At 33.9% G+C, this 17,472-nt stretch overlaps 1 protein-coding gene across 12 annotated transcripts in view; it reads right to left on the bottom strand.

Annotated features, from left to right (window-relative positions):
- LOC137627785 (uncharacterized) overlaps positions 1-17,472 on the bottom strand; it is a 481,638-nt gene that overhangs the window by 401,266 nt on the left and 62,900 nt on the right. Inside the window, exon 1 of one of the 12 annotated variants that reach the window (XM_068359128.1) lies at positions 6,060-6,189. The exons of the other annotated variants lie outside the window; for them this stretch is intronic. The gene's annotated coding sequence lies outside the window, so the exon portion shown is untranslated. Of the gene's footprint in view, positions 1-6,059; positions 6,190-17,472 lie in introns of those variants that run through there. 12 annotated transcript variants of the gene reach the window in all.

Genomic DNA, 17,472 nt, shown 5'->3' with positions numbered 1-17,472 from the left:
AGTCATTACGTAAGAATTAAGAATCAAACACATTCCGACGCCAAGTTTAAGTATACTTTAATTAGGAAGATCAAGTAACAAGAGAGAGAGAGAGAGAGAGAGAGAGAGAGAGAGAGAGGAGAGAGAGAGAGAGAGAGAGAGAGAGAGAGAGAGAGAATTTTCGTTTCCCCTAGAGCTTAAAAAAAGTAGAATCACTAATCATTCTAGTTCAGGTAAGAAGCGACTCGGACAACTAGCATCTCCCAGTAAATGCTATACCGACCGACATAATGACTTTCAGGATGACCTTCAAGACTGATGATTCCATTGAGCGCTATTGTTCGCGATTTGCAAGCAACTTAATAGCCTTGGCATTACAGAATGCTTGCTCTTTTTTTTTTTTTTTTTTTTTTTGAAATCAATTAGATTTTAGTCCTTTTCGTATCGAAGATTAATTCTTGACATCTATCGTATATTCAAAGTTTCACTATAATTTTCTATGCATTACTAATGTTAATTGTTAATTAGCCGTGAACTTTATGCCTTGTTTTACGAAGCAAATTTTCTATATTCTAGTCCTAAATGTAATACAAATAAAAATCAGGGTAGGCTAACATAGGCAAAGTTGACATAATCCGACTATAACAATCCTTTTGCGTACCGGTTAATTAATCAAGTATCCAGAGATGCCATCAGTGCAAGTTGGCATTCGAGACTTCAAATTGATGGTGCTAACCCGGTGCCCTTTTTTTAAACCCAGCAATGCTGGTGCCCATTTGTAGCTGAGTAAACTGGTAGGCGGTAATCCTTTGGCAACCCAACACCTACCAAGCTTGAGCAAATTGCAGCATTGGAAGACTCAAAAACGCTATATAGATATTAAAAAGATTTTTAAATGGTACAACACTAGTTACCCATATGCGCGCGAATGTATGAAAGATGGAAGTGATGACGCATAGTTTGTAAGGGATTGACACGCTAATTGTGAGCTAAGTTTACTGTGTGAAGTGGCTATTGCTGTGGAAGTTTTCTACACAAGGCGTTCATCAGTGAATCAATAGATGAAATGTGATTGAGGACCTGACCGTGTTCTAGCCCTTTCTTTTTTTCTCTTTGGAGAGACACTTTTTCAGGAGGAAATGGTTTTAAAATATAAACATTTATCCTACTGTATGTTTAGCTAAGCCTTTACATCTAAAAAAAAAAAACATTTCTGTGCAATATGAGAAGTATGGCATCTGATAAGAACAAGAACTTGAACAAGATTAATCCCCGATAATAGTAAAGGGTTAACCAACTCCCAGGAAGACCGTGGAATGCTCACCAGATTTTCCAAACAAAGCACAAACAACTAAAATCTAACTACTGAACAGAATACCCAACAGTTTTTGTAGTATCGGCGGAACTGATATTGTTGGTAGCTAAGATAGTGATACTGATGCCTGGTAGACCATATGTAGATACCAGTCATAAAGATGATGGTGAAGATTAATATTATGACCAAAATGAATACAATTACGTGTAATAGAATAAAATCCCCCTTAAAATATAACAATAAGAGATGATGTTTTTTAACAAAAAAAATAATTGGTCAGGATAAATTATATCAATCACTCCTATGGATATTAAAGTCCAATGTCCGTCCCAGACCTAAATATATTGCAAGCTTATGTGACTTTTCTTTCAAATCAGCTAAAGCCTCCCCCACCCTTATATCTAGACTTCAGGTCGCTTGAAGAGGTAATCACACTACCTCCACATAACCAAAACAACACTTCCATACAACACACACACACACACACACGAAGAAAAGCCCCATGAATTTTCTCTCTCTCTCTCTCTCTCTCTCTCTCTCTCTCTCTCTCTCTCTCTCTCTCTCTCTCTCTCTCTCTCTCTCTCTCTCTCTCTCTGCCCAAGTTAAGAAATTTGACACTAATATACACATTAGTTTTCTTTTTATACCAATATAAATATTACATGGAATAAAAAAAAATAGTTGGCATAGCACCATTACCTTCAGGCACTGTCAACATAATAGTTATATTTGTTTAAACAATGATTTCATCAATTGAGCAGACGCAGTTTCAATTTCTCGATCCTTCTCTTCCTGTTAAAATATTGTACGAACGAAATCTATTACTTTTAACAAAATTTCTTCTACAAAAAGTAAAACAAAAAAAGTCTAGTCTACTCATGAAGGTTCTCGTGATATCAGAATTTCCATATCAGAAAATGTTAGACATGCAAATAGCAGTTCAACTATTCTAATAGTTCTTTGCTTACATGCTGCTTTTCATACAAAATAGATCCATAGCTAAAACAAAGACGGTTTATTCAACTGTAACTACTGTAGGCTATATACATCAATGTCTTTAGTAACCCCGCAATACTTGATTTACATAGAAAATTCATTTGGTTAAATCTATGGGAAATAATTCGGGATCCGCATTAATGAATAGGCCTATGTACATCCCTATTCCACGTGTAATAATTTGCAGTCATTACAGAACATATAGCTAAATACAACTTTCTCCTCCATCTTTCTCATCTCATGAACATGTTTACATAAGAACTGGTGGTGACCTTTACAGCTGGAAAAAAATCAGGATTTGCTTTGTAACGGAACCGAACCCGTCTCCATGAGTGGGTCATTTGTCAACATTGAAACCTCCCTTCAATCTAACCATTAGGTTATTCACTCTAGTGCACACCCACGTACGAATGAACAGTTGCGATTTTTTAAAAATAACTATTGCACAAAAGAACACAAAATGTCTATTTTCATGGCTGTATAAGACAAATACTTACGACCAATTCATTCGCATAAACATACATTCAATACAATACAAAAGAGGCCGGCTCACTTACAGCTATATTTGCAAGCCTATGATATTGGAATATCATTTTGAGGTGTTTGTGATATACCGTGTAGGATAAACAAATAAACAATAGCGTCAGCAATATTAATTATAATGCAAATCAATCCACACCATGAAATTTAGACCCTTTGTCAGAGAGAGAGAGAGAGAGAGAGAGAGAGAGAGAGATGTTCCAGTGCAATATACTAAGTTGCATCTGCAGCTTTACTTGGGACCAGCATTAATATGCTCATAAAATTCATAATCCCCTTCAGACTTTTATTATGATATTAGCCACCAACTCCTCGACTGCTGTAACATTCATATTCCAGAGTTGAAATAACTGAAATCCGATGAAAATTGTCCCCATGATGAGAGCAATATTCGAAATAAAGATTAAACGCTCCGATATCCGACTGCCATTGCCGAGCTAGAACGGAATGCAATGATTGGTAGATATATGTCACGTGAGACAATAACTAGAATTGACTGGTTCATTACCGTAGCGTGTAAAAGCCAGAGGGAACAGCCCCTAACACTAACAGCGTTTGATTACCAAAATTTTGTGGTTTTCTTCTTCCTTCTCACCTCCGAAAAAACAAAAATGAAGAGAGAAAACTATAGGGTGAGCATAACAATACTGAAAATCACTTGTCTCTATATATGATAAGAGCAACGTGTCTGGCTATATATATATATATATATATATATATATATATATATATATATATATATATATATATATATATACACACATATATATATATGTGTGTGTGTCCTGTCACGCTCAAAGGCATCATCAGACGTATGACTACACGGTCTCTCTCAATACCTCAGGTAGTGGGAGGGAGTAGTCATACCCTGGTGAGAGGAGGTTACCCCGAGAGGTACACTCTGAATACATAATCTCGAACAAATTGCCCAAACTGCTGGATGTAGATAGGAAAGGGGGAGGGGATGGGAAGGGTTGAATCTGAAGTGTGCGCGCGTGTGTGCATATCTATCTAAATCTTAGCCGTCATTTCTAACGCAAACAATTGATATTAAAGTTGTCAACCTAAAATGGCTGAGAAACTAGATAATACGTTCATTTATGATAACAGTCTTATAACACTTCTGATTATAATTACAAATAATCAAAGTGTTTTCCAATCCATTAGAATCGGATATTATCCAATCTCAAACAATTATTTTGCAATTTATCAAATCACAACCAAGCATTAAAATAATTATTTTGAAAGCATCATGACTTAATCATCCTAACTGAATTTTCCAGGCAACGAACCTTAACAACTACTCATACACAATGGATAAACACCAAATTATCTATCTACTTGCATTCCAAATAAATCAACAATACAATTTCCCTTTCACGCCATTTGGGGTCACGCATGCGGCGAAAAAACTGACTGTCTAAACATAACTATGTTTGAGTAGTAATATACACTTTGGTCAGTTATCCTAATGAGCTATAAACTTGCTATAAGGTTTCATAAACCTACATGTAATCACTAATAAGTAAAAGGGTGGGATTTCGACGAACATGTTTTTATGTTGACCAGGCTGACATGAGTCTTTTAATAGTTTATATATGACATATCTAATTTTGACGTTAATAGTTATATAGGACATATCTGTTTTGACGTTGTTACTATTTTAGAATAATTTATTGTTAACTTGTTCTCAACATTTATTTATTTCCTTATTTCCTTTCCTCACAGGGCTATTTTTCCCTATTTGAGCCCTTGGGCTTATAGCATCTTGCTTTTCCAACTAGGGTTATAGCTTGGCTAGTAATAATAGCTAGTACTGAATCGCATGATTTCGGAATGAATCTGCTATTCGTGAATAAAGGAAAAAATACAATGATAAGATTTACTCTCAACGTAATTGATTCTGCAATGTTTGGTTGAAGGACTAGAAACTTCACAGTTCAGGTATTCGTTGATTTGTAAAAATAAGATAACCAATTGTATGCATAGAATTAAGTGTCACAATGCATTTGACAAGCATAGGTCCATGAAACATTACGTTCTTCTCTAAATGATTTGTATAATAAATTTGCATTTCAAAATCTGCATTAAGCATTAATATATTGTCTGAAGCTTAATTTACGGCCGGTCATCTTTATTCCTATTTTGGATAAGAAACCTATTGGTCTTTGTATAGGCCTAGATACTTTGAAAACCACTTAGTTAACTTGAATAATTTTCGAAATCATTAGGAATTGTTGGGAATGTTTATTTAATAAAAAAATATACTCGATTTATATGCTATTAAAAAACTTTAGTAGGCCTATAAGTTAAAGCACATTAATAAAAGGCATTACCCCCCCCCCAAAAAAAAAATATGGGTTTACTTGTATACGCATACTTCTTTCAAATGATTAATTGTAATGTCTTTATCTGTTTATTTTTTTACGTTGTGTATAAACTAATTATTTGTGCAAAAACATCATTACTCCTACTACTAAAGCTGGAGTATTTTTTGAAATACATGGTCATTTAATTTGCACGTTAATATAAGACAAATATCTTATCTATACTGAGCAAAAACCTCATAATAACCGGTACATAACATGCGAATATAAGCTATGATATAGTGATTCAAACGCTAAATTATTCATTTCCTCGGTATGGGATCGAAAATTTGAACGGGAAAAGGAAAAAATATAAAAAGTTAAGCCTACATAGTATGCCCGCTCTATTTACATGGATATATGACAGGAATGCATACATGTGCATGTATGGTAATACCCGTGAGTAGTCTTCGCGGTATAAGTAAAATTTCAAGTGTTGGTTTATACTTTCGATGATTAAGCTGACCTAAAGAAAACCCCTATACAGGGAATAGTAATATCGGATATAAGGGGTTTGGTGTGGACCTTTAGCTCTGTCTTACCAATAGACATCACTTAATTAGGGTGTCTAGCATGAACATAGTTTTTTATAGGCCTAGAACTACGGTTTGGTTTTCACCTGTTTTTGCCAATGAAGTAGAAAAAAATTATTCAGAGCCCAGCAGTGACTAATTAAAACTCGACTACTTATACCAGTTAACGTAAATATGGCAATCACATCGAAAGTTTAGTAGTCCTACATCGTAGATCCACCTGTAGGCCTATGCCCGGTCAACTGTATCCATATAAAACGTCTAAAACAGAAATTAAAAGTAAAATCAATCTAACCGACAACACCCAATTTTGGTCTATGTAAGACTTACCTTTTAACATAACAACGTTCAGGTCAAATGTTTCACATATCACCACATTTTGAAATGGTCGTATAAAACTTCATGCAATGGGACCTCTTCGTCGGAGAAACACGTCTATTCACTGCCGTGTCTAAGCGATTACTGACCGATGAATGAACTTGAACTCTTTAAAGTTGGTGTCTCGGAGAAGGAAAAATCAGTAAAGTCTCCTAAATCAAATAGCTGATAATCATACACGTTCTTAGGATGCAATGTAAAATGCTTGTTTTTTTATGAACGAAGATAATGTTAGACGCATTTGTTATTTGTTTCATCCGAGAACGCTGGTAAAAAGGTAGAGGTTCATCTCGACAATTACACCAAGATGACATGATATCTGAAAACACCGACTTAATACAATCCCGGACAGCATAATACTGGTGGTAATATAACAAATAAGCATTCAATATTGTCGAAGAAACAAAAATTAGTTGCATGTCATGAGCATAAATACTCGGAGCTATTGAACTGCAAATGTATAGTACGTAGATTCCTTTATACCTGACAAAAGTGAAAGGACTAGTCCTATCGGTTACGGAAAAATATCTTTGATCCAAAAGCTTCACGACAATAATAAGTATAGCATTTTCATTATATATAATTTGCTCAAACCAAATAATTTAAGACGCAAAGATTGCGGCAAATAGTATGTCGAATAGCTTGGGTCTAATAATTTCTCTCCTAATGCAAAACAAAATACAGCGATAACAGAAAATAATCAAAATTGATATAAATTATTATAATTATAACCAAAATATCCCGCTGGGGACACAGATAAAAACTATGATTGATTGCTAGTCCAGTGCGATAAAAAGATTCACCTTCCTCTCATTATACAGCTTCTTTTTTTTTGCACAGGATGTAATCATCTCTATTAAGCGTATTCAAAGTAATTTGGCAAAATTAACTTTCGTTGTATGAAAGAGCTTCCCCAAAGCAATGTCTTGCTCCAAATCGTGTTTTGCCATAAAAATTGCGTAAGAAGAGTATATTTAGCTCATATCCTCCACCAAACAAAAACAAGAAAATCAAGCCTCCTCAGTAAACTGACAACGCGAGCTTGAATTACTTCATTTGACTTTGCAACAATTAGACAAAATTGGGATGACATCAGACACAACAGCTCACTAATAGTGAACTGTTTGCACGATACTGTTGCAGTTCACAGTCTGTCTGTAACACTGTCTGAGCGTCTGAAGCCCCACCAGGCAGGGTCCGTCCAGGGGCATCATGCACCTGTACACAGCATTCCAAACTCCCGCCATCGCCGAAAAAGGCGGGATTACAAACATCTCACCTTCCTCTTTGCCATCTGATTTCTGGTTAATTTCATTAAGAATACATCTGTTCATTAGAGTGCCAAATGCAGCGATGATGTATGAGGTGGGAAAACAAGTATATCCAGTAATCCCTAATGATGAAGACAAAACATCGTAGTGGTTTGTTTTAATGAGGTTCGGGGAGTACGACACACTCCTAACGGTTTGACCGTCTAGCTTCCTCTCGTCCCCCCCTTACCCCCATCCCGCCTCCGGCTTCCAAAACGCATCCGCCAATACCCCCATCCATCCTCCCACTTTATCTCTTTGTATTAGCATCATTTTTCCTATTTCTTCAGTTTTCATTCTATTCTCGATCATTAAATATTCCTCAATTTACGTTTAATCGTCATTTCAAATTTTCAACTTATTCTAAGCTGTTGTTTGGTTTCCCGCGTAAAAAAAAAGCCTCGAACGCCTCCCTCAATTTTCCAGAGGTTTCCGCTCATTTTACAATTTTGATAACTATACCATCTTCCTCCAACCACGCCCTCAATTCTCTTTTCTCCCTCTCATATATTCTTGAACACCTGCATCTCTCTCTCTCTCTCTCTCTCTCTCTCTCTCTCTCTCTCTCTCTCTCTCTCTCTTTCTTAGTAACCTAGTTTCCAGGCTACTTTTCATGAGACCAGCGAGATGAAGGAGAGATAGAAGGCTGACGAACTGGACACGTATCTTATTACGACTTGAGCTTAGAAAGATGTTATAGATACCAACACACCTTGGATACCTGTATCCCCGGGCTCCAAATATAGCTCTCTCTCTCTCTCTCTCTCTCTCTCTCTCTCTCTCTCTCTCTCTCTCTCTCATGTTATATCTATAGCATAAAAAGGTTGGTTCTATTTATAGGTAATAAATAGAACACTCGGGGCATACTATTCCGTCTAATGTCTGTTCCTCTTGTTTTGTTCGTTTTTATAGTTTATATAGGATATATTTATTTTAATGTTGTTACTGTTATTAAAATATTTCATTTTTCCTTATTTCCTTTCCTCACTAGGCTATTTTCCCTGTTGGGGCACCTGAGCTTATAGCATCCTGCTTTTCCAACTAGAGTTGTAGATGAGCAAATAATAATAATAATAATAATAATAATAATAATAATAATAATAATAATAATAATAATAATTTTCTCTAATAGGTAATTTCCCCTTTTCTATAGGTCTCTCTCTCTCTCTCTCTCTCTCTCTCTCTCTCTCTCTCTCTCTTTCTCTCTCTCTCTCTCTTTGTGTGTGTCTGTTCTGGATTTCTGTTCACCTATAAACATACAAAGAATAATCATAAGCAAGCATGGCGTTTTTCATAAAATTTCCTAAGGAAAATTACTGGCATAGACAAAATGCAATAACGTAAGCACCAACAAGGCAGCTTTAGGGCATAGTCTCTCTCTCTCTCTCTCTCTCTCTCTCTCTCTCTCTCTCTCTCTCTCTCTCTCTCTCTCTCTCTCAACAATTCGTTCATAATATCCCAAAGTGCCAGTTTTATAATTAACTTAATTTCATCATTTAATTTTAATTACATGACAATATTTTCTTCAGTCTATATATAATAAGCAAAGTATTCCCTGTAATGAAAGTCATTTCCGGTTCCCTCTGCCATCTGATAAAAATAACATCTACCAACTCACAAAGACAGCTTCGAAATTGAAGCAACATCTGTTGGAATATAATTTAATATTGTTTCCGATAAGGAAGGCCATCTCTCTCTCTCTCTCTCTCTCTCTCTCTCTCTCTCTCTCTCTCTCTCTCTCTCTCTCTCTCTCTCTCTCTCTCGAATTTAGTTTCTCACTGATTTATATAAATTTCATATTTATCATTAAATATTATTTTTAATAATAATAAACTGAAATTCTAACTTATAATATATACACAATGTATTTAAGTCTTTTCCTTATAGGAGGAGGCTCAGGGAATAAAAAAAAACACACACACACACACAAGCACAGTCACACATGTATATATATATATATATATATATATATATATATATATATATATATATATATATATATATATATATATATATATATATAGTGAGGCTTCACAAGAGAACATACGAATACATAAACTAGTTTGCTACTAGTACCTAGTACTTTAGGTCTATATGTATCTTTTATGGGTTGTCTCCCTTATAACTTACGTTTTGTTCTTCAGGTTTTTAATAAATCTATGATATGCTTCTATTTCTAAAGATTACATTTCAATTTCTTATTATGTCCGTGTGAAGGACACCGATAGGGGAAAATGATCGCTGAGGTTCGAACAACCATAATATCTAGACCTCATTCCTGACTTTCGAAACACGAGACTGAGGTACCAAAATATAAACCATTATTTTACAAGCAAAAGGCAGAGGCTCCTGAATATATACTTGATTTTGCGTGAGTATGCCGGGACCCCAATTATACCCAATTTCACAAAAAAGAAAAAAAATATAAGACGCTTTTAATGTAATATGAATTAACAAATATGCCAAGGAACATACAATAAATTCTTATTCTATTGGAATACGAAAGGAACTGAAAGTTGGAACCTAAATCATACAAAATTAGATTAAATCACAAAAACCTGGCCTTGAATTTTATAGACAGAACCTATTCAGAAATGAGTAATGAAACAAGAAACACATATATATATATATATATATATATATATATATATATATATATATATATATATATATATATATATATTACCTTTTAGAACATGCCTCTAACAACAACACAAAATTAATCTTTAAATCCAGAAAAACCCGATCTTATATAAACGCCTAACCGCTGCGTGACCCTTGGAAAAAAAATCCAGACCTTCGGGTTATTCTCAAGATCAATGACAATGGGGATTCACAAAAGTAGTGATCAAGAATAAGGGAAAAAGACGCCCCTCGGCCTATCCGACAGGAACGCCGTAGGGAGGTTATCGAATAGCATACACGACCTAGACCGTGTGGCTCAAGGTCCATAGAATAGGCTACACGGCATTCTTTTGGAATCGCTGAGATCCGTCATCACGTGAAAGTTTCATTCAAGTACAAATATGGAGGAAACTATTTCGGTTATTTTTCTATTTATTTGATCCTACAGAAATAGGGCAAGCCACCTAAATACAACCTTTGATTTTGAAGGGATAAGCTCAGGCACGCAAAGGTAAACTATGATTCTAATGGGAAAAATAAGTCACCTAAATATAATCTGTAGGCCTATTTTGTAGGAGTAGGATAAACCACCTGGATATAACCTGTTCTTTTAATGGAAAAGGCTGGAGAACCCAAATTTAACCTTCCCTTTTACAACGACATTCTTAAGCATAAAGATATAGATTAGATTTTTTAAAAACTGGATTTATATATAACTTTTAAAGGAATAAGCTAAATCAAATGGAAGGCTATATATTCTTTCAAGCGAATAGACAGGCAAACTTAGAATATATTCCTAAATAATTATTCTCCTCTATCTACCTACTTTTACGAATAATGATAGCACTTAGTTACCACACGCCTGAACTGAAAAATAATGAAAACCTATTATTAAGGTAAAAACTCGATATGGTATTAGGGGAAAACGAAACCGGGGAGAGATTTTAAAAACAAAAGGGGGACGTGGTAAAAAAAAAAAAAACCAACAAGGCAGAAATGCAGACCTATAAAAATATTAAATATTTAAATGAAAGAGATTGGTGACAAAAATAAATAAATTAATTTTTAAGTGTTTTTAAAAATGTACATTTAATTCTCCCTCTAAATATCAATTGATTTGTGTCACAGATTTTGATAAAACTGTCTATTACTCCCATTAACAAACCAATACAAATCGAATTTATATAGTTTACTATGCAAGAACATAATTCGTTAAGCTTTGGGTTAATTTTAGAAATTTCAGATATAAAATGAAAGAATAAAACGAAGTCAACCCACCATAACCTAATCTGTGGTCACCACAGGTTGATAACCCAAGAGCTGACATGACTAACAAAAAAATCCACCATTAAAGCAAAAAATCCATTTGTAAAATCGTACTTTTCAAGTTTTCACTGACATTTTTTACGATTTCACCGAGTTATCTCTTCTCATTTCATCTGCAGCAGGGTCTCCCGAATCTCTTGACATGGTCTGCTGCCTCCCTTATGAAACTCCCATTATCATTCTCATCTGGGAGAAAGGACGAGAATGTCGAGACAAAAGAATTCCTCCAGTTGCCAGAAAGAAAGCTAATTAAAGAAAAGTTTGTCATAAGTGTCACATTTCGACATCAAATGGAATATAAGGTATATACATGTTCTTTATTTTCTTTCAGAAGTACAGTAAAATCATCTAAATAAGCTAGATACTGTTTGAAAAGTCAGTTACACACGATAACACAAGCAAAGAAACAAAAGTTCAAACTTGTAGCGATTTTTTATGTTGAACAGGCTGGCATAAGTCTTTTTATAAATTATATATATGAAAGATCTATTTTAATGTTGTCACTGTTCTTAAAATATTTCATTTTGATTGTTCATTACTTCTCGTAGTTTACTTATTCCCTTATTTACTTTCCTCACTGGGCTATTTTTCCCTGTTAGAGCCCTTGGGCTTTTAGCACCCTGCTTTTCCAACTAGGTTTGTAGCTTAGTTAATAATAATAATAATAATAATAATAATAATAATAATAATAATAATAATAATAATAATAACCTCAAAATACATGAAATTCAAACACCCTACAGATGTGTTGAATATGTCTAGCTCGCAGCCAATAGCGTGACACCTGCAGGATTCCCGCGTACGGGTGGAGTTACCGACAAAGGAATAATGGGAGTTTCCCCCAACTGCTGGTTGGTATCCTGGCCTGCTGATGTCATGACAATGAGGGCGGTTTAACAGACAATTGGAGAGGGGGATGTACGGACAGGTACATTACACAGGTGTATACAAATGATGCTTAACAGTTTAAGTGACGGAAATTCGTCAAGGAACAAATGGCAATCCTTTTATTCGCCTGAGGGGATCCCTGTGCTATTATGCGGATGATAAGTTGGACAATTTAAAATGTCATTAAATTTATAATGAATCTCATGATTTGTTAGCGTAACCTGGCGTCACAACGCCAGTAATTTTTTTATAATTATTATTATCATTATTATTATTACTATTATTATTATTATTATTATTATTATTATTATTAGCTACAAACCTACTTGGAAAGCCAGGATGCTATAAGCTCAAAGGCTCCAACAGGGAAAATAGCCTAGTGAGGAAAGGAAATAAGGAAACGAATACGCTATACATGGGAAGCAATGCATAAATATATAAAATATCTTAAGATCAATAACTGCTTTAAAATAGATTTGTTATATACAAACTATGAAGAGACTTATGTCATGTTTCACAAAAAAAAAAAAAAAAAATAAAATCCGCTGCAAGTTTGAACTTCTGAAGTTCCACCGATTCAACTGCCTGATTATGGAGAACATTCCACATTCTGGCCCAGCTGGAATAAAACTTCAAGAATACTCTGTATTGTTGAGCCTTTGATGGAGAAAGCAAGACTGTTAGAATTAATTACATACCTAGAATCACGTAAAGGGTGTTAAAGTCTTGGACCCCTAAATGCAAAGGATGGTCAGAATAGAGAAAAATCTCATGCAATATGCATAAAGAAGTGACGGAATGACAATGCTAGAGATTAATATCTATATCAGGAATAAGAAATTCAATAGACTGCAAGTGTTTATCCAACAGATTAAGATGAGAGTTAGCAGCTGAAGGCCAAACAGGAAACAATACTCGAAACAAGGTAAAATGAAAGAATTAAAACATTTCAAAATAAATTTATCACCAAAATCTTAAAAGATTTTCTCAATAAGCCATTTTTTTTTTTTTTTTTTTGCAATTGAAGAAGAAACAGATCAAATGTCTTTCTCAAAAGTAAATTTGTAATAAAAAGTTACACCCAAAATTTTCAAAGGAGTTGCATACTGTTAGGAAATATTGCCAATGCAGATATGGATGTTGAGGAGCCAATGTCCTCAACTTACAATCATACTCAAGTGTTGATAAGATTCAACTTCATGCCCCATGATTTGCACTAAGCACCAATTTTAGCTAGATCTTTGTTTAGGGTACTGACAGCATATAGAAAACTTCCCTGTCTGGCGATCTGCTGGACTGAGGTTCAAGACCCACTTAAGCTCGATAATTTCTTGTCGTCCTTGCAACCTATGAGCTAAGTGAGTCATCAGCCGCCATTGCCTTGCCCTTCTTGGTCCTAGCTTGAGTGAGGAGGGATTTGGGCGTTGATAATACGTATATATGGTCAGTCTCTAAGGCATTTTCATTGCCATTCATGAGCGACCTTTAAACCTTTAAGGAATTCAGCCACTCCAGATCTACACACAGGGTATGGAATTGAGGCAAAGAGAGTAGTATCATCTGCATATCCAACGAGCTAGTTTTCTAGGCTAAATAACATATGTGTAGGGTATAGTGTGGAAAGTAATGGGTCAAGAACACTACCCTGAAGAACACATACTACATTCCCATACTCACTATGGTGTCCATCACCGCTACTTTTTTCCGATCTATTAATAAAAACTTTAATAAAAGACCTACCTACTCCAAACTATTTAAGGGGCCTCGTGATCGACACGGTCAAAAGTAGCACTAAAATCAAAGCCAAGGATACGGACTTCCTGGCTACAATCAAGGGATATCTGTACAACATTGGAAATCGTAAGAGGGGTATCACATGAGAGCTAGGGACTAGATTATTAGTTTCAGCATACATATTTAGTCGCTTTACCTGGAGACGTTAGAAAACTTTAGATAATATGGGATCTGTAGAAACTGGACAGTAATCAGTAATAAACAGGGCTAGAGCTACCTCAAACTTATTTATCTGTTTACCTAGCGGAGTAACATTTCCTAATTCTCCAAGTGTATTAAGAACTTCTTGCCAATTTGCAAAAAATATCAGACGACTTAGGAGCTAAGAATCAACGGTTTATATATATATATATATATATATATATATATATATATATATATATATATATATATATATATATATATATATATAAATCATTTGGGTCTACGCCTCCATATGCATCAAGACCCATCATTTTTTTTTTTAATTCCACGAAACTGAAAGGCTAAACTACTTAGTTTATCCTCAAGAAAATGGGAATGAGGAAGATCGAGTTTCTCATTACTCTTCTTACTGTCAAACACATCACCTTAAAGGATTGCCTTTTCCATTGGACAGTAAGTGACAGAGCCATCTGATTTAAGTAAAGGATTGATTGATTGATTTGGAGTTTACTGGCATTCTGACATTTAAGTAAAGGAGGAACTGTTAAGCCTGAGAGTGCACATTTAAGGGTAGCCCACCATTTATGTTCCTGGGTTGTACCAGAAAGAATCATGATTTTGATTGTAAATTACATTGACTAAATAAGGTTTATGTTCCATTGAAATATCTATTAATTCCATGTACACTTTATGAAGATTCACTTTTAATTATACACACACACATATATATATATATATATATATATACATATATATATATATATATATATATATATATATATATATATATATATATATATATATATATATATATATATATATATATATATATATATATATATATATATATATATATATATATATATATATATACATATATATATATATATATATATATATATATATATATATATATATATATATATATATATATATGTATATATATATATATATATATATATATATATATATATATATATATGAGTGTAATATGCACAAACAAACATACACACACACACACACACACACACACACACATATATATATATATATATATATATATATATATATATATATATATATATATATGTGTGTGTGTGTGTGTGTGTGTATGTTTGTTTGTGCATATTAATGTCTTTCAATAATAAATAAATTCCAATTCTACACACACATACACACACATACTGTATATATATGTATATATATATATATATATATATATATGTATATATATATATATATATATATATATATATATATATATATATATATACATATATATATACAGTATGTGTGTGTATGTGTGTAGAATTGGAATTTATTTATTATTGAAAGACATTTCTTTCGTCGCAATAAAATATCTACCGTTGCACGGTAGCTACCAGTCAAGAAAAACAATAAAAAAAAAATACAAAGAATCACCACAAACTACTTCATTTGTTTATGGTTTTACTTTTTTCAGCGCGACAGGATATTATTATAACAGCATTATTATTACTACTACTACTACGGCCGCTGTTATCATTATTATCATTATCAGAATAAACCAAGCTGAAACCCCATTTGGAAAAGCAGAAGGTTACAAGACAAAGGGCCGTGTTAGGGAAAACACACCAAGTAAAGAAGAAACTATAAAGGAGAAATAACTAACAATTAAAACCTATGATAAATAATAAACTTAGGTAAGTAACTGATAAACAATGAAACAAGACTTAAGTCGAACTGCTCAGCAAGAAAACATTTACATAAAGTTGAAACTTGTGAGGTTCCGCTGACTTAACGGATATGATTACAAAAATTAAATAATAAAACTGACTGAGACAAAGAATACACAATAATGATTTTGTACAGATATATAAAAAAACAGAGCAATCAATTGTTCAGCTCTCCATATCTCCCTCACTAGAAAAGCTTTTGCAGACTATGGATATAATGGCGGATTTTATTTATTATTATTATAATTACCCATAGTATCATACGAAGTACTATGCCAAAGGACCACAGCCCTCTGGTGTTTATCGTTTCTTCAGAAATGAGGCTGCTACATTCAAGGTTTATACAATTTTATAGACCTAGGCTACACCAATACCCTGTACTTTACCCTAGCAGTATATAGTCAGTTCCATCAACAAAGAATCTTCTAAATGATAACCCAAAGCTTTATCATCATCATCATCAATATTAGTAGCACAAGTAGTAGTGGTATTATCAGTATCTTAATAAATAATCACAACCTACATAAATTCTATATTCTCAAAGAACAAGCAATAACAGAAAGAATAATGCGTCTAATGTCAAGTCTATCATTATTGCATCCTCCCTTCTGCTCATGAAATAAGATAGCTATTATCTTCTCTTCCCTCTGTTCATTTTCCGAGTTGTGGCAAGCGCTCTTCCAGCGACAATACTTCTCCCTTGGCCGCAGGAATGCAAAGCCCTACCCTACCATTCAATGGTCCCCGGGGGAGAGGGACACACATGCCTTACGTGACACACTTTTCATCTCTCTCTCTCTCTCTCTCTCTCTCTCTCTCTCTCTCTCTCTCTCCAGTTGTATTACCATGCAGCTCTTTGTACAATAGTCCCCATTCTTATGATGATTTATACTAGGAGGATAAAATCATTGTTGTTACTTAGATGATTTGTTATTATGATTTTCCTTTCAAAGTTGTCCTGTTGTCCTAGGCAACCCCCCCCCAAAAAAAAAAAAAAAAAAAATACCCATTATTCTGAAGGGAAATTCTGGGCACCATAATCTGTCATCAAATGTGGAAATTAATTTTTTTTTACTTAAAATAAAAGAAAACGACAGGAACAACAACAATAATGACAATGATGATAATAAAAATAATAGTAATACCAACTACATAAGGATATCATTAATATTACTATTTTACGCATTAAAAATTAAATGTAACTAACTCGTTTATAATATAAAATCAACTTGAAAAAAAGAGAAAATAAGAAACTTGTAGAACAACAAAAGAATGAAATAAAAGTCATCATGAAAGTCCTGCATGACGCATGAGCTTACTAAGCTTTAGGCCTAGCCTTAGCTTAGGTCTATACACAACTTCTAGATCTCGGGGCTTAGTTTGAGGCGATCTTGGCATTTCCAACTGGCGGGAAAGAATATTCCACCAAAATACGAGCAGCATAAACCCTCTACAGCCGTGAGAGGATCATAACTAAAATGTCCTAAAATGCGTATGAAGATTTATGTACGAGAAATGTATATGTGTATATTTGACAATAAAACATGTTTGATCTCTTTAGGT

This window comes from Palaemon carinicauda, chromosome 35 (assembly GCF_036898095.1).
Source record: "Palaemon carinicauda isolate YSFRI2023 chromosome 35, ASM3689809v2, whole genome shotgun sequence".
NCBI lineage: Eukaryota > Metazoa > Arthropoda > Malacostraca > Decapoda > Palaemonidae > Palaemon > Palaemon carinicauda.
Note: the sequence above shows the minus strand (reverse complement) of the source record. Positions and strands in the feature narration are given on the sequence as shown.